General features: G+C 38.1%; 1 pseudogene; it reads left to right on the top strand.

Annotated features, from left to right (window-relative positions):
- The first annotated feature begins 3,791 nt into the window (after positions 1-3,791).
- The window catches only part of LOC144256966 (cytochrome P450 3A5-like), a 37,692-nt pseudogene continuing 17,182 nt past the window's right edge, over positions 3,792-24,301 (top strand).

Below are 24,301 nucleotides of genomic sequence, written 5' to 3'. Positions count from 1 at the left end.
AATTTGTAATTTAATATTATTTGTGTATTTATTTGATTAGCATTGCTCTCCCTTAAGGTTAAATTTCACAAGGGCAAGGATTCTGACTGGCTTATAGGTAGAATTTGGCACAAGTCCTGAACACAGTAGCCAGACAGTCCTGCCAATCTACAGTGATACTGATGTTAGGCACACATTGGAAGAGTCCAATAACGAGAGGAACTGTCTCTTTCACCTGACATGCTCCTCAACCTTCCCATCCATTAGCCCAGAAGAGTTGGTTATTTCCTCTTCTAGCCACCAAAGCTTAGATACCACCTGATTCCCCAAATTAGGAAGATCAAGTTTTACCCGACTGAGAAGAATGGGCACTTAACTAAGTTAGATAAATAATCTTGCTTGCATTTTTTCATAATTGTAATTATAAATTGTCGAATTTGAACCTTATACACAAATCATTCCAGAGCACTTCTGTGTCTCTCTACACCAAGAGAAATTTAGTCAGACAATTCCAGTCAAGACAGGCTTTCCATGGGAATAACAACTTGGGCTACCATTATGAAAGGATGGAAATATCATAATGATTGGGACCCTTACATCACTAAGTTTGTGGATCACCTGTTCATTTACACTTATATCAGCCTGATGCTTTCCTGAATGTAATCTGAGATTGGACTTTTATCTGTTGCATATGAAAACGAGAAAGAAGATAAACCGTTCATATTGATAAGGACTGTATGTGTCTCATACTTGTATGATTAATTTTATGTGGCTGAACCATCCTTACTTATACTATGTTCTTATTTTTTGCTATCACTATCTGCAACCAGAATAATAACTGGGAATTAAACATCTGAATACTTAAATATATAGAACACATCTTTAAAGTATGTGGTGAGTGCTTCACTAAATATGTAGAGGAGATGCCAGAGTCATGAGGGCAGTCTTCTGGCACATAATGCTTTCCTGGACATGCACAGGAAAAAATTTAGTATGCAAATATGTTTGTGTTTGATGGTATTACCTTCTATGGAATTAAGTTCATGAGGAACATGCATCTCTCTCTCTCTCTGTGTGTGTGTGTGTGTGTGTGTGTGTGTGTGTGTGATGACTTCTCCCTGTGTTATCTGACCTTGAACTCCTGGGCTCAAGTGATTCTCTAGCCTCATTGTCTTGAACAACTAGGACTACAGATGTTTGCCACCCTGCCTGGCTAGAGCTTGGCTTCTTTGATTGCCCTTTGCAGAAAAAGAACTTTTGCATAGATTGGGATCCAGCACTGGATGCGTTTTTCATCTCAAGGAATGTCTAACCCATCCTTGTTGGTACAAATCCCAACCAGTCCAACCAGGTTCAGAGCTATGAAATATGGGGAAAAGAGTAATAGCCCTGGCTATTTCATTATAGTAGTCAAATACATGATTTGAAGGAAGATGAAATTATATTAGTTCTATAGAGGTTTTTTATACAGAAAGTATAAAAAAGATTTGGGGTTATGGTAAGATTGTTACTGACAACCTAACCCTGGGACCTGCCTTGATCCTGGCTGGCTGGATTTGGCTGCCTATCCACATAATAAATAGACAAAATATGGTAAAATGACTATTGAACTTGATGCAGTTCGATCAGCCCAGGAGGAAGTGGTTAGATTACTTCTCCTTACCTATCCCACAGACACAATCATAATTTACAGAAACAAAAGCCAGGTGATATACATGTGTATATTTGGTTGATCTGAAGAGGGAGCAATCTGTGTATTTCCTGCACAGATGCAGATTTAGTCTGTGTTGTCCCAGATGGAATGAAATCCCCATTTACATCCTCTTTGGTGCCTGTCAGGGTGGGAGGTGGAAGCCATGGCTCCCAGCTTCTACTCTCAACATAAGGAAGTCATTCCCAATTTCAGATGGGGTGCCTCTGAATTCAGTCTGTTTCAAGATTGTTAATTGTCAGTAGTTATCAAATGACACCGTAATCTCTCCTTGTTTGAATGCATGCCAGAGATGTAGGAAAGGTTAGTGAAGGGTGAGTATCAGTTGGCACAGAGTCAGAAGAAAGAGAGAAGGAAGCACACAAGCACAGCTTGAATGTCTTCTCATTCTGTTATGTTTTGAAAACTTGGAGGCTTTGTTACCTAAACCTCTCTTTCTCAGGCTAATCAGACAAATAATTTGACTCAGACTTGAGATAATGAACTGGTATAATTTCCAAACACTCAGACATGGCATCACTCGCATCAGGAATCTGTTGAGAGTCTCACAAGTGACAATTGTTCTTACAAGACTCCTCCTAAACCAGCTCCCAGGGTCTGCTCTCCATCCACATTTACCAAAAAGCAGGGAGCCACCTGTTCAGATACCTCTTGGCCTAATGAAAAATCTGGGATAATTTTTTTGGGGTTCTGGTGCTGGATGTGCTCTCTGTGGTAATATCTGCCATGAGATGGGTGGGTAGAGATTTGCAGTTCACCTGGCCATGCAGGATGCTGTTCTCCTCTTTTGTCCTTTCACACCCATTGGTCATGGACATGCATTATTTTCAGAGACAGAGGTTATTCTTTGCTCTGAAATCTGTCTAACTTGCTGGCTACTGCAGGGATCTCTTAATGGTGGCACAGGAAGTAGCTTGGATTGACATTATTCAGTGCATCCATCAGTGTCATCTTGTTCATCCCCATTTTTTAGGGGACTTCTGGCCATCAGGGTACTGGCACACAGCCTGAATGTGCTGGGAAGGTGGCTGTGGCCCAAACAAGCCAAATCATCTTTCTGTATTGATAAACCAGGAAGATGAAGTGGTCAGCAAAGAAACACAGGCAAAGAACCTGCAGAGGCCCAGCAATCTCACCTGACTCAATGACCAAACGTCCCAGATACCAGCTCTTTGTAAAGAACTCTGCTAGGGACTAGGGGCATAATAGTGGATAGTACAGAGACTCTGCTCCAGAAAAGTTCACATTCTGGAAAATTAAACAAAGGTGGAATCCAACAATGTTTTACATAAAGAGGACAACAAAAATAGAAATGTGTTCCAGGGAAAATAGAGGTTGTCCAGGGGAGGGAGTGGCTCCGTGTGAAGAGGTGGTGTTGAAAGCCTTTACCAGATGAAGTTTTTTCTGAGCTGGGTTTTGAAGGATGATTGAGAGTCTTCTGGGCTGGGGCTGTGACTCAGTGGTAGAGTGCTTGCCTAGGATGTAAGGCCCTGGGTTTGATTCTCAGCACTGCATAGAAATAAATAAGGAAAGAAAGAAAGAAGGAAAAAAAAGGTCCATCAACAACTAAAAAATATATTTTAAAAAAGTCTTCTCTGAGCAAGAGGGCATTGTAAGCAGAGGAAAGTGCATGAGTAGTTATTTAGATATAACTTTTTTTGGGTGGAATTCAAGAATTTTGTAATGAGAAAACTCAAGGAGACAAAAACTGATTAGAGGACATTTAATTCCAATGTTTCACTTGAGTTTCTGATAAGAAGCAATAACCTTTGGGCATAATGATAACTTTGATCGAATTTTTTATTAATAATTTTTACAAACCTGTGCTCAAAGATAAAAATGGGCATGTCTCATGACTCACTGCCAACTGCCAAGGTGGAGGGGGCACCTGGCTTCTGCAATAGGGGGTGGGCACAGGTGGTTTTTTCTACTGGCTGTACACCCAGCTCCACTTCCTTTCCAAGCCTATAAATATGCCAGACTGACTTCATTGACTCACAGCTGCTCACAGAAGGCAAGCTTGGCACCTTCGCCAGTGAAAAGATAGCTCACATAGCTGGAAGTCAAATTCAGAGGAGAAAATTTTGGAAGGAAAGTAGTGATGGATCTGATCCTAAACTTTTCCATGGAAACCTGGGTTCTCCTGGGAATCAGCCTGGTGCTCCTCTACCTGTGAGTAACTGTCTCAGTTCCTCTCCTCTTGAAACTTCCCATTTCTGTGACTAGGAGTTTTAGTGATATCATTTGATTTGGAGGATGAACTTCCAATTGAGTCTCAGTTTGTACCTAGATTAATCAGCCGGAGTTCTGTAGAGGCAGATTACAAGCAACTGGACACCTTCTGAAAAGTGATGCACCCTCTGCAAACTTTCAGAATTCTGGGAGTAAAGAGGAGTCTTTACAAGTTTCTGTGTCATTGTTTATCTTTTGTGTTCTATGTGCAGTACAAGAGATGTGTAGAAGGCTTGTATCCTGTGGAACAGGTGGTTCCTGCTTCTCTTCCCACGTCCCAGCACCATTTGTAAAATGCACCAAGTGCACCCCAGGTGCTACCACAGGCTCAGACTCAGTTCTTCCCTCTGTTCTCTTCCCTTTCACAGGAACAGCCCTCCCTCCAAAAACTCAATTCCTTTGCCCTGAAATATGCAACTACTGCTGAATGATGAAACTATTGAGCAAAGACTTGGGAGAAATTTTGAACTTTTATTCTTTAAGTTATCATCAGTGCAGAGATTTGTTTCTTTCTTGATTTGAAATCTAATGGCAGCTTCAAGAGACAGAAGTTAACAAGCCAATTTTGTATTTTAAACATTTTCCCATGATATTCCAGTACAGGAGCATGAATAAAATAATCTAGTAGAAGAATTCCTTTAAATAGTGTGATTCCTGGGCTGGGGTTGTGGCTCAGTGGGAGAGAGCTCATCTGGCATGCATGAGGCACTGGGTTTGATCTTCAGCACCATATAAAAATAAATAAATAAAATAAAGGTATTGTATCCGCCAACAACTAAAAAAAAATTTAAAAAAATAGTGGGATTCCTGGTTTCTTGGATCAGGGAAAAAGCCCTGATCAGTCCAAAGCCCAGGTTCTTCTCTGTACTCTGCAGTCCATAATGTGGCCTCTATGCATTGCACATGAGCACATACTGAAAGGCTGAACAGACACACATCAAATTTAACGCTCCCATAGAGCAACCTTTAAGAAATGGGAAGTTCAGAGAGGAAGAAAGTACAATAATATGCTAGATGTTGTTTATAAAAACAGCTTCTCCCAGATTGCAATAAAACACAGAGACATTCACTTTCTGGTTCCATTGAAATAGCAATGCTGACATGGTCATCCTGCCAGAGCCTATCAGATGTGGCTAAATGCAAAAGTTTGGCATCCTCTGCAGACAACTATAGGATTACTGGGGCCTCTACTAATCACGTCTGCCCAGCCAAGAAGACTGATAGACAAATCATAGAAAGGGAAATACAAATGACTAAGAAACATGAAATTTTATTCAGCTAAAGTAATCAAAGAATTGAAAATCAAGACAATTAGTTGCTATTTTTTGAACCTATTGATTCTCATGAAATCAGAAGTTTTAAAAACTTGTAATACTTGCTACTGGCCAGGATTTGTCTCTCACTATTGATAGGAATTTAAATGTTGATAGAATATAACTTTTCCAGGAAGCCTTAAAATTGTTCATACTCCTCTCCCACCCCCAGTGCTGGAAATTGAACTCCAGAGCCTCACACATGCTCTACCACTGAGTCACATCCCCAGTCCCTTACTCCTCTTTGATTCATCATTTCTACTTTTAAGAATCTGTCCAAGGGAAATAATCAGATGAACATATTTATATACAAAAGATGTACATATTTATATATAAAAAATGTTATATGCATATTGTCAGTGTTATAATAATAATAATTAGAAAAACCTAAACAATTAATAATAGGGGATTGGTAAAGTGCTTTGTGATGTTTTATGTTGGGATATTGTACATTTCTAAAGCATATTCATGAAGGAAATTCTGGCAACATGAAATTACTAAAACATAGTTTCTATGACTATTTATACAATGATCCTAATTATGTAAAATATGATGATATACAATAAAAAAACAAAACAAAATAAAAAAAAAAAAATAGTGGGATTCCTGGTTTCTTGGATCAGGGAAAAAGAGCAGTTATTTCTGTCTGAGGGTAGAAGACATTGCCCCAAGGAGACCTTTGACTTCTACCTTAAATCCACTTTTATGAGAGTTGGCATTCATAATGATGTGAAAATAGAAAATATAAACCTGGTTGTAACAATTGAAGTAAAGGGTAGTATTCAGGCTTTTGTTTTATCTATTTTCCCTCCAGTGGCATTTTAAAATTAATGGAAATGATTTAATTTCATTCTGTTCAATAGTACAATTTTTTTGAGGTAAGTTCCTCAATTTCCTTCTGAAGGTCAAAATAGGACCCTAGGATTCTGTATTTGTGAAAACCAATCTGTTTAAAAATGACCCATCTTTTTTGAACAATTGAAGGAATATTAATCTAATACATACATCCATGACGTAGATTGCACATGTCTTTAAATATACCTTCCCAGCTGGTTATTCTTATTCAACAGTTTCCCCATATGCCAGTGTTCTTAATCTCTTACAGCAGATGAGTAAAAGAGAATATGGATGAGGGATGCAATAAAAGGCATCCAGATAGGAGTTATGAAAAAGTGGGAGAATACTCCTCTCTGCTGAGGGAAGAAGACCCAGAGTGGGGAGAGCCCCCACTGGAGGCCACTATAGAGGCCGACATGATGGTATTAAGTCATCTTCCTGAACTGACACCAGTGAGTGAAATGACCTAGAAGAAATTTAGGCTGAATTGCTCAGGAATTTTTAAGTTCATGTTTGGGGACTTTTATCAGATATTCACTGTAGCATTGGGAGCCTAATGATGGAATTAGCTGCTTTGAGCTAGTTAATATGAGTTTTGTGGTCCCTCAGGGAATGTGAGAGAGGAGATGATGAGCAGATGTGATTAGGGCCATTGGAGTTTTTGTTGTTATTTATTCCCTACATGTTACCTGCCTGGCTTCATGGCTCCCATTCTTGATCAGTGACTCATGAGCCACTATATACACACAGTCACAATCCCTTGATCTGGATTTCTCTTCCACTTTATAGATATGGGACCTATTCACATGGATATTTTAAGAAGCTGGGAATTCCTGGGCCAACACCTCTGCCTTTTTTGGGAAGTGTTCTTAATTATCACCAGGTGAGTGTCATTTGAGCTCCCTATTTTGCCTCTTATGGTTGCAAACATCTGCTTAGTTACATCAGTAGAAATTCAGCTCCATGAGAGAAGTTTCAAGATTTCTAAGCTTCAGAAACTGTGTGAGGGCCCCATACAAAGCACAGTCAGGTTTACCTTGGGGCTATGTTTACAACTCCTCCTGGCCTCAGGTTCACTTCTGTTGATGAGCTCAGGACTCTGGCACATCCACATTGTAAGCTGTGGACTTTATGTTCAGCAAACTGTGAGCATTCTCAGAGGATTTTCATTCTTCTCAGTGCAGATTCTAGGAAGACACACTCAAACCTCTGGGATGCTTTATTTGCACACTTAAAATATTACAAATAAAACTTAGCATGAGGAAGATTAATTGCTTAGTTTCTATGATGAAAACTCAGAGCCAGTGTCTAACTATATGTGTCCTATGGGCAGAGAGGTAGCAACTTCCCTTTTCCAATTTGAGCTACAACATAGGAAGGCAAGTCCACTTTTTATTTGCTCTCTATGTCACTTACTTACTCAACAACAGGATTGTGATAACATAAATCTCTTAGGCTAGAAGAGGTTGCTGGTGTCCTTAAGTCCCTAATTCTACTAGAATTCTAGTTAAAACCTGAGATAAATTAAAATGATCCTCAATGAGGAGATAAAAGTTCATGTGTGGCCCTGGGAAACACTCACTTTTCCTCACCCTGGGTTTCCTCATGTGCCTATGGAGGTGATAATTTAGAATGTCCCAGTATTTATGAGACAACATAAGTAGAAGAAGAAATATTGTAGAAGAGAAGCATGTTGTATTCATAGACAAGGGGAATTGGTTGATTATGTATAATAGAGAAAATTCAAGTGACTTTACATATTTTATTTCAAACATTGCATATTTTCTCTTTTCTCCTCAGAAGCCTCTGAATAAGAGCTTCTCTCTAACCACCTGTTAGGAACAAGAAGCCTGATTTCATGGGGTTTGGGTCATTTGATGGAATGTCAGTACATTTGCAACAATAATGTAATTTCATTTTGTTCTTCTTCCTAGGGTTTGTCTAATTTTGACACAGAATGTTATAAAAAGTATGGAAAAACATGGGGGTGAGTATTCTGGAAATTTCTCTTTGGTAGACTTGTTATGATGTGGCGCCCCAAAGCATGAGGACAACCTCAGCCCCGAGCTTTTGGATGCAACCCTCTGTGCTGCAAAGTCCTTGGAGGCTTGTCCTGCCAAAGGTTCTGCATGTCACCAGGAGTCTGGGTCTACAGTCTGACTTACGTTGAGAATGTTGCATGTTTTGGCTTTTCTCCTGCTTTTGATGACCCAGAGTCTCTAGCCCTACTTTGTGTCCAATGCCTGGCTATTCCTGTCTTCCCCATTTTTCTTTCTTTTTGACCCCTTTAGATGAATAAAATATATTATTTGAGAATTGTTTTTAAAATCATGGGCTTATAAATTTATGGCATCATCTCTTTCCTCCATTGATTTCCTTTTAATTTAAAGACAAATTCTCTTATTTAAATTTCAGATTTAATGTATGCTTTTGAACAAAAGGCTGGGAGGTACTGGGAAGCAGATGGGAAACCATTTCTGCTCAGATTTTTTCATTTCCTTAACTTTCTTTCTTCTTTTTTATTGTCATCATTATTATTGCTCATATGCCATTTTTAAGTTTTCAGTGTTGACTTTTCAATGAAGCATTTCTTTCTCTTCTTCATCCATTTGATGTTAAGTTCAGACATAGGATGTAGTTACACCAGTGAGTTTCCTGGTGAATTGATAGGGTTTATATTGGAAGGTGGCCTCAGCTAACTATAGCAACTATTCCCTTTTAGAGCTGGTGGGGGGTTGGTGGGAGCCATAGAAGAGGTGTAATCATTTTGCTCTCCACTAAAAATAGTGGTAGAAGACATTGACTCTTCTTCTCCATCTTCTCTCATAACTCCCCAGAAAGCCACAGGCCTGGCCAGAGTGTTCTGCTCAGTTGACATGGCCCAAGGACACAACATGTGATCCAAGGATACAACATGCCCCACTGGATCTCCATATCCCCCGTTTTAGCTACCACTTGAAAAACTTAGTAATTGTGAGAAGTTATTCAATTGTATGCCTTCAATTTTTTTTCACAAACCTATATTTGGCTATGTAAAAAGTTATGGAGACTATGGGCTGAGGCTGTAGCTCAGTGGCAGAGCACTTGCCTAGCATGTGTGAGGCACTGGGTTTGATCCTTAGCACCATATGAAAACAAACAAATAAAGGCATTCTGTCCACCAATAATTACAATAAATAATAAATAAATAAGTTACGGAAAGTAGTATAGGCAATACTATTGTATTCACTATCTAGATTTAACAAGTGATCCAATGCTATTTCTAATTATGATCTCTTAGGTGGTGTATTTTGTCTCTTTCTACCTACTTTATCTACATTACCCTTTATTCTATGAAGACTTCAGTGGCTTCTGAGGTCAGAATCCCCAACTTCCCCAACTAGAACTTCATGTTGCTATGTATTGTAGGACTAGGCAGGTAGAATAGGTAACATCAGGATCAAAGTCTGGATTTCTGCTGCAGAATCTGGCCTGTTAGATTTAATAAGCCCTATTTTTCTAACACAGCATATATGATGGTCGACAGCCTGTTTTGTTTATTATGGAGCCAAGCACTATCAAAACAGTGCTCATCAAAGAATGTTATTCTGTCTTCAGTAACCGGTGGGTAAGCATTCACTTTTCAACATTTTCACATTTAATTAGTTATATTTAAGTTTTAATTTATTCTTTTCAGTTATACATGACACTAGAATGTCTTTTGACATATTATACATACATGATGTACAACATCCCAAGCCTGTGTTTGGACATAATGTGGAGTTTCTCTAGTTGTGTATTCATATATGAAGATAGGAAGGTTGTGTGTGATTAATTCTACAGTCTTTCCTATTCTCATCCTCTCACCCTTCCCTTTGTTCCCCTTTGACTATTTCAAAGTAACATTTATTTATTTATTAATTCAATTTTTATCCTGAGATATTTATAGGTTCAGAGGTCATTCCTTGCCAAAAAATTATCAGGCAGTTGCATGTATAATTTATTCTGTTTTACCCAATGATAATTTCTTACATGACTATAAATTTATTGAGTTCCTATTTCTATAGTAACAGGAAATTTTTACAATCTAGGTTTTTTATTTTCATTTTTCCTGTTTTGTGTGACTATATGTATGAGTGTGCAGCTCTGTGCAAATGTATCACATGCCTACATTTGTGCAGATTTAGATTGTGTTTTCACCAATTCTTCATTAACCTTAGAAATGTGCCTGGTTTCTTGTGTGTTGACCACATTGGTCAACGTTTGTACCTACAAATAGGGAAAATCCTATCTGTATGCTTTTTATTTGTTTGTTTTTCTTTTCCTCTGACATTAGTTGGGAGTTCCAGTGTGAGATTGAATACGAGCCATGAGAGTGAACATTTCTTTTGAAGGATATAGACTTTAATTTTCCAAAGTTTACCCCAATTTTAGATGAGGCTAATGTGTGTGTGTGTGTGTGTGTGTGTGTGTGTGTGTGTGTGTGTACCCATACAATCTCTATCTTCACTTTTTAAAAACTTTGGGGGCTGGATTTAGCTCAGTTGGTAGAGTGCTTGCCTCGAAGGCACAAAGTCTGGAGTTCAATCCTCAGCATCACAAAAATTTTTAAAAAAACTTTGATTAGTGTATGATAATTGTGGATGATAATAGGATTTGCTGCTATGTTCAATAATATATATATTCCACACTGCCCAAATCCAGCCTCTATTTACTTCCCAACATGTCCAAATCACTAATCTACACTCAGATGAATGTTTTTACTTGTTTTTCTGTGTATGACTGAGCAGACATTGTAGAATTGTTCCTGATACTTGGGAGAAAGCATTCAGTTTTCCACCAGTAAGTGTATGGTTAGCTAAAAATGGATTTTTTGTAGAATCTCTTTGTCAAATTGAAGAAACATCCCTCAGTTCCTAATCTCCTAAATTTTTACAGTGAATGAGTGCTGGAAGCATATATTTATTTTTGGGTGGGATGGGACTGAACATTGAACTCAGGGGCACTCAACCACTGAGCCACATCCCTGGTCCTATGTTGCAATTCATTTAGAGACAGGGTCTCACTGAATTGCTTAGCACCTCACCATTGCCGAGGCTGGCTTTGAACTTGTGATCATCATGTCCCAGACTCCTGAGCCGCTGGGATTACAGGCATGCACCACTGTGCCTGGCTGGAAGCATACATTTTAATACAAAAATATATTTTATATGATGGAACTAAATTTCAGGGGTTTTGCTTTTTGGGTCTAGCACCCAGGTGAAAAATAGAATTATCTTCCTTTCCCCCTCTGCCCTTGTAGAAAATATTGGAAGAACTTCCATTAATAACTTGTGTTTTTTCTATATGTCTTTTATTTATTTGTTTTTCTTTTCCTCTGACATTAGCTGGAGCTTTATGTAGACAAAATCCTTTAAGTTTCAAATATTATTATTTTATAAATTATCATATCTAAGCACCCCTTTATCAAGATACTTATGCTGTAAATGCATGTAAAGACAGAACTGGTTTTAGATAACATACAGTTGACCAAGAACATCTGGTATCCGTCACCAACCCATTTCTGCTCTGCATAGCCCTGGGGGTTGTGCTAGGTCTTCTTAGGCCTTCTTCCTGTTTATTCCCTTGGAAAAAGCTTCCAACCAAGGGAAATTTTACATCTTAACAAGGGTTGGAATATAAAGTCCAAAAATGGTGTGAGGTACCTGGATGTATCTTCCAAACTCTCAGGTGGTTAGGCATTTGGAATAAATACTATTGAGTGTCTGACATAGAGCTAGCTACCTAGTAGGCAGTCGATGTTATAGTTAAAGCTTTGTCCCAGGGTTTCATAAACTGACTTCCAGACCACTCATGAATAATGGAATCAAGCCTTTATTGAGGCACACCAGTAATGGCTGACGAGAACATAAAGCGGTTCCCGTGATCAGCCCTGCACAATTGCAAGAGCATTCCTTATAAGTCTGAAAACTGCAAATGGGATGTTCAGGGGGTCTAGCCAATGCATGCAAGCCAGGTTACAGAAGCGGGACAGTGAAGTTAAGTGGAGAGAAGCCTAACCAATCACAGTTAGCCCAGTCACCCCAGTTACAGAAACAGAGTTCTGTTATCCTAGTTACAGAAACAATACCCCGTTAGGTAGTTCCATGTTCTTAAAGGTTTCTATAGCAAAAAGAAAAGAATATCTTGCCCCAGCCATGACTCTTCTACTTGGCATGGTTGTTTTACAGGATGAAGTCATAAAACAAAATGGAGTTACATTTGCTCCTACTATCACATTCCCCACAGGTTTTAGTAAGTTTGATGTCAATCTTGCACATCATTAGGCTTAAGTCCAGGTGTTCATTTTCTACTATCACAATTTGCAGTCCCACCAGCAATGTACAAGTGTACCCCTTTCCCCACATCCTTGCCAGCACTTGTTGTTTTACTTCAGAATGGCTGCCGATCTTATTGGAGTGAGATGATACCTTAGGGTGGTTTTGATTTGCATTTCTCTGACTGCTAGAGATGGTGAGCATTTTTTCAAATACTTGTTGATTGATTGTATGTCCTCCTCTGAGAAGTGTCTGTTCAGGTCCTTGGCCCATTTGTTGATTGGGTTATTTGTTTTCTTATTGTTTAATTTTTTGAGTTCTTTGTATACTCTGGATATTAGGGCTTTATCTGAAGTGTGAGGAGTAAAGATTTGGTCCCAGGATGTAGGCTCCCTATTTACCTCTCTTATTGTTTCTTTTGCTGAGAAAAAAATTTTTAGTTTGAGTAAGTCCCATTTGTTGATTCTAGTTATTAACTCTTGTGCTGTGTGTGTCCTATTTTTTCCCATTAGAAACAAACTGAGGTAGAAATTAACACAGAACACAAAGGGAACAAACAAAAACAAACCAACAGACAAAGTCCTGAAAATGGTTAAGAAAACAAGTTAAAGGGGTACAGGTAGAGATCTCTGTAGTGCTTCCTTGTCTCATGATGTCCATGGAGCCAAGGAGTCCTGATGAAAGAAGAGCGGTTATGAGAACAAGAAAAGGGCCTGCACACAATACTCGGACAGATAAGCACAAGACAAATGGCCAGCAAATAGACACTGGACAAATGACAAACAGCAAGAAGACTCTGAAGAAACAGCAGAACAGACACAAGACAAGCAACAATCGCTGAGGTCACACAGGGAGACCACTAATGGGGCAGAGACCACGTCTCGTCCTGCCCCCAGACAGATGAGGCCTCCCAGGGAGGCCTCCAGTGGACCCCAGATACAGAGAGATGAGGTCACACAGGGAGACCTCCAGGGGGAGAGTGACAACCTCTGTCCCAGGGAAGTTGTAAGCAACTGCTTCCAATCTGACCTTTTCCCCAAGAAGAGTCAACTCACCACAACTGACAGGCCTCAAGAGGCTTTTCAGAGCGTCTTAGGATGGATTGGAGTCGTCCTTGGAGTGAGGCTGAGGAATGTCTCTCAGAAGCTCCCCTCTACTCTGGGGTGGAGGTCCAAAGGCCCTTCTTTGGAGGCAAATTTGGCGTGAGGGTAGGGAAGAAATGGATCCAGGACGAGCGCCCAGATGTTATAGTTAAAGCTTCATCCCAGTGTTTTCACAAACTGACTTCCAGACCACTCACGTATAATTGAATCAAGTCTTTATTGAGGCACACCAGTGGCAGCTGAGCAAAACATAAAACTGTTCCCCTGATCAGTCCTGCACAATTGCAAGAGCACTCCTTATAAGTCTGAAAACCACAAAAGGGATGTTCAAGGGGTCTAGCCAATGCAAGCAAACCAGGTTACAGAAGTGGGACAGTGCAGTAAAGCAGAGGGAAGCCTAACCAATCACAGTTAGCCCAGTCACCCCAGTTACAGAAACAGAGCTCTGTTACCCTAGTTACAGAAACAATACCTCATTAGGTAGTTCCATGTTCTTAAAGGTTTATATAGCAAAAGGAAAAGAACATCTTGCTCCAGTCATGACTCTTCTACTTGGCATGGTTGTTTTACAGGATGAAGTCATAAAACAAAATGGAGTCACATTTGCTCCTACATTCCCCACTGGTTTTAGGAGGTTTGAAGTCAATCTTGAACATCATTAGGTTTAAGTCCAGGTGTTCTTTTTTTTTAGTATCACACACTAAACATTTCTTTAATAAATAAAGCTCATTTAACAAACTTTTGCAACTGTGGAGACCTCCATGTTTATGTAGACAAAATCTCTTTTCCTTTGGACTCTAGAATGTTGGTCCAGTGGGATTTATGAAAAAAGCCATCACTGTGTCTGAGGATGAAGAATGGAAGAGAATAAGAACACTGCTGTCTCCAACCTTCACCAGTGGAAAACTCAAGGAGGTCATAAAATAGGAAGGATATTCATTGGAAACTTAAAGGATTAATATGGGTATGGGTAGAAAGTGAGATAGATAGTAGTCCCTTTCAAAGGGATAGTCCTCTGAATTGGAACTTCCTGAAAATATTCTTTTGTCTTTATGTTTTAGAAGAGATATAGTAAGATTCATTATAAATGTCTCACAATTCTTCATCCTGTGAAAGCCATAGCCTTGGGGACTGCGTCTCCTCACTGAACTATGGACAACCTTGTGTTTTGTGCATAGATGTTTCCCATCATTAACCAGTAGGGAGATGTGTTGGTGAAAAACATGAGACTGGAATCAGAGAAGGGAAAGTTTATCAACTTGAAAGAGTAAGTAGCAGGGCAGCTCTGGCATTCCGAGCTCCACCAGGAGCCCCTCCAACTGCCTGCCACAGAACCAAATTCCAAATGTTGAGCTTGTACAATGAACAGACAAAATCAAGGGTTTGGAGTCACAACTTCAAATGTTCATCCAAGAAGGAGCTGCTCCCAGAAGGAGACAGGGCAACTGGGGGAGAAAGGATGTCTCCTGTATCCACCAAGGTGTGTTTGGCTGCTATTTGTGACTTTGGATATACTAGAAGACAAAATACTGTCAAGGTCAAGATCACCTTTTGTGAGTCCTCTAGGAAGACTCAGTTATTCCTCCCTTATCCTGATGAAGCTCAGTTTGTACACAACTATTATCATTCACATTCTATTTGTGCTACTGTAGTGTGTCTGATTATGAATCTTATCCCTGTGTGGGTGAGCTTCTTGAGTTCAGAGGTGAGTCTAACTCACCTCACTGTCCCTATCACTCCTGGAACAAGGGAAGTACTTCATTTGCAACTCATAAAGGCCTCATAGTAAGTGTGAAGGGATCATGGACTCATCCGATAGTCCAGCAGATAACTGTGAGTGTGTGGCTCTCTGCTTGTCTTGCCTGGGTATGTGGACTTATTCCTACTTCTTGCTGCATGTGTAGTGGAAGGATTGGGAAGAGGCACTGATTTTATCTTTCCATATCTTTCTCTATTCAGCATCTTTGGGGCCTATAGCATGGATGTGATCACTGCGACATCATTTGGAGTGATAATCAAATCCCTCAACACCCCACAAGATCCCTTTGTGGAGAAAGTCAAGAAGCTCTTAAAATTTAATTTCTTTGACCCTTTGCTTCTCTCAATAAGTATGTGGACTACCATGTTATTTGTTCCCTCTCTCTATTTAAATAAGATGATTATTGATACATAATTAATAATCTTTTAATTAGCCCACTTAATTATACAATTGTTTTCAGTACAAAGATATACTCAGTCATCACTAGTGACCATTTATCATCTCAGAAGCAGGCTAACATTTGATTGTCACCTCTCTATTCCCCAAGCCTAAGCAACCATGGGTCTATTTTCTGACTATACATTTGCTGATACTGTGAATTTTCTTTTTTTTTTTTTTTTGAGAGAGAGAGAGAGAGAGAGAGAGAGAGAGAGAGAGAGAGAGAGAGAGAGAGAGTTTTTAAGATTTATTTTTTAGTTTTTGGTGGACAAAACATCTTTATTTTATGTGGTACTGAGGATCAAACCCAGCACCCCACACATGCCAGGTGAGCACATTAACGCTTGAGCCACATCCCCAGCCCCTGTGAATTTTGTATTAATGAATCCTACAATATGTGGCTTTGCATGTCTGACTTCTTTCATTTATCATTGTATTTTCAAATTCTTCCATCCTGAAGCATGTGTGAGTACTTTATTTCTTTTTTAAAAAAAATATTTATTTGTTCTAATGAATTATAGATGACAGCAGAATGCATTCCTCTACATAAAACACAAATGGAGCACAACTTTTCACTTCTATCCTTGTAGATGAAGTAGATTCACACCATTTGTGTCATCATACATGTTTCTAGGTTAATGATGTCCATCTCATTCCACCATCAATCCTACACCCATCTTTCCTCCATTTCCCTTGCCCTATCCAAAGTTTCTCCATTCCTCAGATGACCCCCACCCACCCATTATGGATCAGCATCCATTTATGAGAGAAACATTTGGCTTTTTGTGTTTGGGGATTGGCTTACTTCACTTAGCATGTTATTCTCCAACTCCATCCATTTATCTGAAAATTCCATGATTTTACTCTCTTTTAATGCTGAATAATATTCCATTGTGTATATGTACCACATTTTCCTTATCCATTCATCTGTTGATGGGCATCTAGGTTGGTTCTGCAGTTTAGCTATTGTGAATTGTGCTGCTATAAACACTGATGTGGCTGCATCACTGTAGTATGCTGATTTTTAATCCTTTGGGTATAAACCAAGAAGTTGGATAGCTGGGTCAAATGGTGGTTCCATTCCAACTTCTCTGAGGAATCTCCATACTGCTTTCCAAAGTGGTTGCACCAATTTGCAGTCCCACCAGCAATGTAATTGCCTTTCCCCTCACATTCACACCAACATATAATTCTGCTTGCATTCTTCACAACTGCCATTCCGACTGGAGTGAGATGAAATCTTAGAGTAGTTTTGATTTGCATTTCTCTAATTACTAGAGATATTGAACATTTTTTCATATATTTGTTGATCAATTGTATATCTTCTTCGGAGAAATGTCTGTTCAATTCCTTAGCCCATTTATTTATAGGGTTATTTGCTGGTGTGTGTGTGTGTGTGTGTGTGTGTGTTTGATGTTAAGTTTTTTGAGTTCTTTATATATCCTGGAGATTAGTGCTCTATATGATGTGCATGTTGTCAAAATTTGCTCCCATTCTTTAGGCTCTCTCTTCACTTTATTGATTGTTTCTTTCTTTTTTTTTATTTATTGTTGGTCGTTCAAAACATTACATAGTTCTTAATACATCATATTTCACAGTTTGATTCAGGTGGGTTATGAACTCCCAATTTTACCCCGTATACAGATTGCTGTATCACATCAGTTACCCTTCCATTGATTGACATATTGCCTTTCTCGTGTCTGATGTATTCTGCTGTCTGTCCTATTCTCTACTATCCCCCCTCCCCTCCCCTCCCCTCCCCTTTTCTCTCTCTACCCCTTCTACTGTAAATCATTTCTTCCCTTTGTATTATCTTGTCTTACCCCTCCTTTCCTCTTATATGTCATTTTGTATAACCCTGAGGATCGCCTTCTATTTCCATGCGATTTCCCTTCTCACACCCTTTCCCACCCACCTCTCATCCCTGTTTAATGTACATCTTATTCTCAAGCTCTTTGTCCCTACCCTGTCCTTGTTTACTCCCCTTATATCAAAGGAGTCATTTGGTATTTGTTTTTTATAGATTGACTGGCTTCACTTAGCATAATATGCTCTAATGCCATCCATTTCCCTCCAAATTCTATGATTTTGTCATTTTTTACTGCAGAATAATACTCCATTGTGTATAAATGCCACATTTTTTTTATCCACTCATCTATTGAAGGGCATCTAGGCTGATTCCACAATCTTGCTATGGTGAATTGTGCTGCTATGAACATCGATGTAGCAGTGTCCCTGTAGCATGCTCTTTTTAGGTCTTTTGGGAATAGACCGAGAAGGGGAATAGCTGGGTCAAATGGTGGTTCCATTCCCAGCTTTCCAAGAAATCTCCATACTGCTTTCCAAATTGGCTGCACAAATTTGCAGTCCCACCAGCAATGAACAAGAGTGCCCTTTTCCCTGCATCCTTTCCAGCACTTATTGTTGTCTGACTTCCTAATGGCTGCCAATCTTACTGGAGTGAGATGGTATCTTAGGGTAGTTTTGATTTGCATTTCTCTGACTGCTAGTGATGGTGAGCATTTTTTCATGTACTTATTGATTGATTGTATGTCCTCCTCTGAGAAGTGTCTGTTAAGGTCCTTGGCCCATTTATTGATTGGGTTATTTGTTATCTTATTGTCTAATTTTTTGAGTTCTTTGTATATTCTGGTTATTAGGGCTCTATCTGAAATGTGTGGAGTAAAGATTTGTTCCCAGGATGTAGGCTCCCTGTTTATCTCTCTTATTGTTTCTTTTGCTGAGAAAAAACTTTTTAGTTTGAGTAAGTCCCATTTGTTGATTCTAGTTGTTAACTCTTGCGCTATGGGTGTCCTATTGAGGAATTTGGAGCCTGATTCCACAGTATGTAGATCATAACCAACTTTTTCTTCTATCAGATGCCGTGTCTCTGATTTAATATCAAGCTCCTTGATCCACTTTGAGTTACCTTTTGTGGATGGCGAGAGATAGGGATTCAGATTCATTTTGATGCAAATGGATTTCCAGTTTTCGCAGCACCATTTGTTGAAGATGCTATCCTTCCTCCATTGCATGCTTTTAGCCCCTTTATCAAATATAAGATAGTTGTAGGTTTGTGGATTGGTTACTGTATCCTCTATTCTGTACCATTGGTCCACCCACCTGTTTTGGTACCAGTACCATGCTGTTTTTGTTACTATTGCTCTGTAGTATAGTTTGAAGTCTGGTATCGCTATACCGCCTGATTCACACTTCCTGCTTAGCATTGTTTTTGCTATTCTGGGTCTTTTATTATTCCATATGAATTTCATGATTCTCTTTTCTATTTCTGCAAGAAATGCTGTTGGGATTTTGATTGGCATTGCATTGAACTTATAGAGAACTTTTGGTAATATTGCCATTTTGATGATGTTAGTTCTGCCTATCCATGTGCAGGGTATATTTTTCCATCTTCTAAGGTCTTCTTCTATATCTTTCTTTAGGGTTCTGTAATTTTCATTGTATAAATCTTTCACCTCTTTTGTTAGGTTGATTCCCAAGTATTTTATTTTTTGGGGGGATATTGTGATATCCCCCCAAATATGTGATATTATGTGATATTGTGATAATATGTGATATTGTGATATTTGGGGGGATATATGCTTCAGATTATCTGGAGTCTCAAGGAAGACATGAGACAGCAAAATCAGAGAATGAAAGATCACATTGACAAACAAATCCAGGAAGTAAAAGATCAATTTCACAGGGAGATAGAGGTAATAAAAAACAAACAAATAGAAATACTAGAAATGCAGGAAACAATACACCAACTTAAAAACTCAATTGAGAATACTACCAGCAGAGTGGATCACTTAGAAGATAGAACATCAGACAATGAAGACAGAGTATTTCAACTTGAAAAGAACATAGATAGCTCAGCAAGTCTACTAAGAAACCATGAGCAGAACATTCAAGAGCTATGGGATAATATCAAAAGACCAAACTTAAGAGTCATTGGGATACAGGAAGGCACAGAGCTCCAAACCAAAGGATTAAGCAATCTATTCAGTGAAATAATACAAGAAAACTTCCCAGAATTGAAGAATGAGACAGAATCCCAAATCCTAGAAGCCTACAGGACGCCGATGGTGCAAAATCATAAGAGATCCACACCTAGACACATTATAATGAAGATGTCCAACATACAGAATAAGGAGAGAATTTTAAAAGCTGCAAGAGAAAGAAAGCAGATTACATTTAGGGGTAAACCAATCAGGATAACAGCTGATCTCTCAACACAGACTCTGAAAGCTAGAAGATCCTGGAATAACATATTTCAAACACTGAAAGAAAATGGGTTCCAACCAAGAATCGTGTATCCGGCGAATTTAAGCTTCAGGATAGAAGATGAAATTAAAACCTTCCATGATAAACAAAAGTTAAAAGAATTCGCAGCTAGAAAACCATCTCTTCAAAAAATCCTTGGCAAAACATTACAGGAAGAGGAAATGGAAAATAACATTGAAAACCAACAATGGGAGGTAGGACAGTAAAGGGGGGAAAGTAGTCAAAGAGGATAACAAATCAGGTTTAGTAACATCAATAAACAAATATGGCTGGAAGAACAAATCATATCTCAATAATAACCTTAAATGTTAATGGCTTAAACTCACCAATTAAGAGACACAGGCTAGTAGAATGGATCACAAAACAAGACCCAACAATATGCTGCCTACAGGAGACGCATCTGATAGGAAAAGATATTCATAGACTGAAGGTGAAAGGGTGGGAAAAATCATACCACTCATATGGACTGCGGAAACAAGCAGGAGTGTCCATACTCATATCTAATAAAATAGATTTCAAGCCAAAGTTAATCAAAAGGGATAAAGAAGGACACTTCATACTGCTCAAGGGAACCATACACCAACAAGACATAACAATCATAAATATATATGCCCCAAACAACGGTGCTGCTATGTTCATCAAGCAAACGCTCCTCAAGTTCAAGAGTCTAATAGACCACCATACAATAATCATGGGAGACTTTAATACACCTCTCTCACCACTGGACAGATCTTCCAAACAAAAGTTAAATAAGGAAACTATAGAACTCAATAACATAATTAATAACCTAGACTTAATTGACATATATAGACTATACCACCCAACATCAAGTAATTACACTTTTTTCTCAGCAGCACATGGAACCTTCTCAAAAATAGACCATATATTATGTCACAGGGCAACTCTTAGACAATATAAAGGGGTAGAGATAATACCATGCATCTTATCTGATCATAATGGAATGAAACTGAAAATCAATGATAAAAGAAGGAAGGAAAAATTAAGCATCACCTGGAGAATGAACAATAGGTTGCTTAATGATCAATGGGTTCTAGAAGACATTAAGGAGGAAATTAAAAACTTCCTAGAGTCAAATGAAAACACAGACACAACATATCGGAATCTATGGGACACATTGAAAGCAGTTCTAAGAGGAAAATTCATTGCTTGGAGTTCATTCCTCAAAAAAAAAAAAAGAAAAAACCAACAAATAAATGATCTCATACTTCATCTCAAAATCCTAGAAAAAGAAGAGCAAAACAACAGCAAAAGAAGTAGAAGGCAAGAAATAATTAAAATCAGAGCTGAAATTAATGAAATTGAAACAAAAGAAACAATTGAAAAAATCAACAAAACTAAAAGTTGGTTTTTTGAAAAAATAAATAAAATTGACAGACCCTTAGCCATGCTAACGAAGAGAAGAAGAGAGAGAACCCAAATTACTAGCATACGGGATGAAAAAGGCAATATCACAACAGACACTTCAGAAATACAGATGATAATCAGAAATTATTTTGAATCCTTGTACTCCAATAAAATAGAAGATAGTGAAGGCATAGATAAATTCCTTAAGTCTTATGATCTGCCCAGATTGTGTCAGGAGGATATAGACAACCTAAACAGACCAATAACAATAGAGGAAATAGAAGAAACCATCAAAAGATTACCAACTAAGAAAAGCCCAGGACCGGATGGGTATACAGCAGAGTGTTACAAAACCTTTAAAGAGGAACTAACACCAATACTTTTCAAGCTATTTCAGGAAATAGAAAAAGATGGAGAACTTCCAAATTCGTTCTACAAGGCCAACATCACCCTGATTCCTAAACCAGACAATGACACTTCAAAGAAAGAAAACTACAGACCAATATCTCTAATGAACCTTGACGCAAAAATCCTCAACAAAATTCTGGCGAATCGGATTCAAATACATATCAAAAAAATTATACACCATGATCAAGTAGGATTCATCCCTGGGAGGCAAGGCTTGTTCAATATATGGAAATCAATAAATGTTATTCACCACATCAATAGACTTAAAAATAAGAACCATATGATCATCTCGATAGATGCAGAAAAAGCATTCAACAAAGTACAGCATCCCTTTATGTTCAAAACGCTAGAAAAATTAGGGATAACTGGATCATACCTCAACATTGTAAAAGCCATCTATGATAAGCCACAGGCCAGCATCACTCTGAATGGAGAAAAATTGAAAATTGATCGGGTACAAGACAGGGATGCCCTCTCTCACCACTTCTGTTCAACATAGTCCTCGAAACATTGGCCAGAGCAATTAGACAGACGAAAGAAATTAAAGGCATAAAAATAGTAAAAGAAGAACTTAAATTATCACTGTTTGCAGATGATATGATTATATACCTAGCAGACCCAAAAGGGTCTACAAAGAAGCTATTAGAGGTAATAAATGAATTCAGCAAAGTGGCAGGATATAAGATCAACATGCATAAATCAAAGGCATTCCTGTATATCAGCGACAAATCCTCTGAAAAGGAAATGAGGACAACTACTCCATTCACAATATCCCCCCAAAAAATAACATACTTGATTGTTTCTTTTGTTGATAAGAAGTTTTTCAGTTTGAATCCATCCCATTTATTGTTTATTGATTTTATTTCTTGCACTTTAGGAGTCTTGTTAAGGAAGTCAGAGTCTAAAATCTGACATAATGAAAGTTTGGGCCTACTTTTTCTTCTATTATGTGCAGGGTCTCTGGCCTAATTCCTAGGTGCTTGATTCACTGTGAGTTAAGTTTTATGCATGGTGAGAGGTAGGGACTTAATTTCATTTTGCTACATATGGATTTCCAGTTTTCCCAGAATCATTTGTTATAGAGGCTTTTTTGTTCCCAGTGAATATTTGTGGTATCTTTGTCTAGTATGAGATAACTATATTTGTGTAGGTTTCTCTCTGTATCTTCTGTTCTGTCCCATTGGTCTACGAGTCTGTTTTGGTGCCAATATGGATTTCCAGTTTTGCCAGCACCATTTGTTGAATAGGCTCTTTTCTCCAGTGAATGTTTTTGGCACCTTTGTCTAGTATGATATAACCATTTTTATGTGGGTTTGTCTCTGTGTCCTCTATTCTGTACCACTAGTCTATAAGTCTATTTTGATGCAGATAACATGCTGTTTTGTTACTATAGCTCTGTAGTATAGTTTAAGGTCTAGTGTAGTGATAATACTTCCTGCTTTCTTTCTTGCTAAGGATTGCTAGCCATTCTTGGTCTCTTATTTTTCCAAATACATTTTATGATTGCCTTTTCTATTTCTATGAAGAATGTCATTGGGATGTTAATGGGAATTACATTAAATCCGTATAACACTTTTGGTAGTATAAATTTGCCAGAATTTAATTGAGACTTTTTGCATCTATGTTCATTAAAGATATTGGTCTGAAATTTTCTTTTGTTGATGTGTCTTTGGCTGGTTTTGGAATCAGAGTGATTGAATGAGTTTGGAAATGTTCCCTATTTTGCTATCATGGAATAATTTAAGGAGTATTGGCATTAGGTCTTCTTTGAAGGTCTTGTGAGAATCTGACTGGTTGAGCTCTTATTTGTATGTAGGCTTTTGAAGGTGTCTTCTATTTTCTTGCTTGAAATTGATCTGTTTAACTTGTGTATATTAGCTTGATTCAGTTTGGGTAGATCATGACTCTAGAATTTTGTCTATGTCTTTGATATTTTCTATTTAATTGGAGTATAATTTTTTTAAATAGTTTTTAATTATCTTCTGTTTTTCAGATGTGTCCATCATGATATTTCCTTTTTTTAAACACAGATTTTAGTAATTTAAGTTTTGTCTCTCTTTATTAGTGTGGCTAAGGGTTTGTGAATTTTATTTATTTTTTCAAAGAACAAACTTTGTGTTTTGTCATTTTTTAAATTGTTTCTTTTGTTTCAGTTTCATTGATTTCAGCTCTGATTTCAATTATTTCCTGTCTTCTACTACTTTTGGTGTTGATTATTCTTTTTTGGGGGGCTTTGAGATGTAATTTTAGGTCCTTTATTTATTGACTTTTTCTTCTTTAAAGAAATGAACTCCATGCAATGAACTTTCCTCTTAGTACCATCTTCATAGTGTCCCAGAGATTTCAATATGTTGTATCAGTGGTCTCATTTACCTCTAAGAATTTTTGAATCTCCTCTCTGATGTTTTCTGCTATCCCTTGCTCATGCAGTAGCATATTATTTAGTCTCCAGGTGTTGGAGTATTTTCTGTTTTTCATTTTATCATTAATTTCTAATTTCATTCCATTATAATCAAATGGCATGCAGGATAGTATCTCTATTTATATTTGCTAAGAGTTGCTTTGTGGCATAA

The sequence above is a fragment of the Urocitellus parryii genome, chromosome 9 (genome assembly GCF_045843805.1).
Source record: "Urocitellus parryii isolate mUroPar1 chromosome 9, mUroPar1.hap1, whole genome shotgun sequence".
NCBI classification, from domain to species: Eukaryota; Metazoa; Chordata; class Mammalia; order Rodentia; family Sciuridae; genus Urocitellus; species Urocitellus parryii.
The sequence above is the reverse complement of the archived record's forward strand: the minus strand, read 5'-3'. Positions and strand labels throughout refer to the sequence as shown.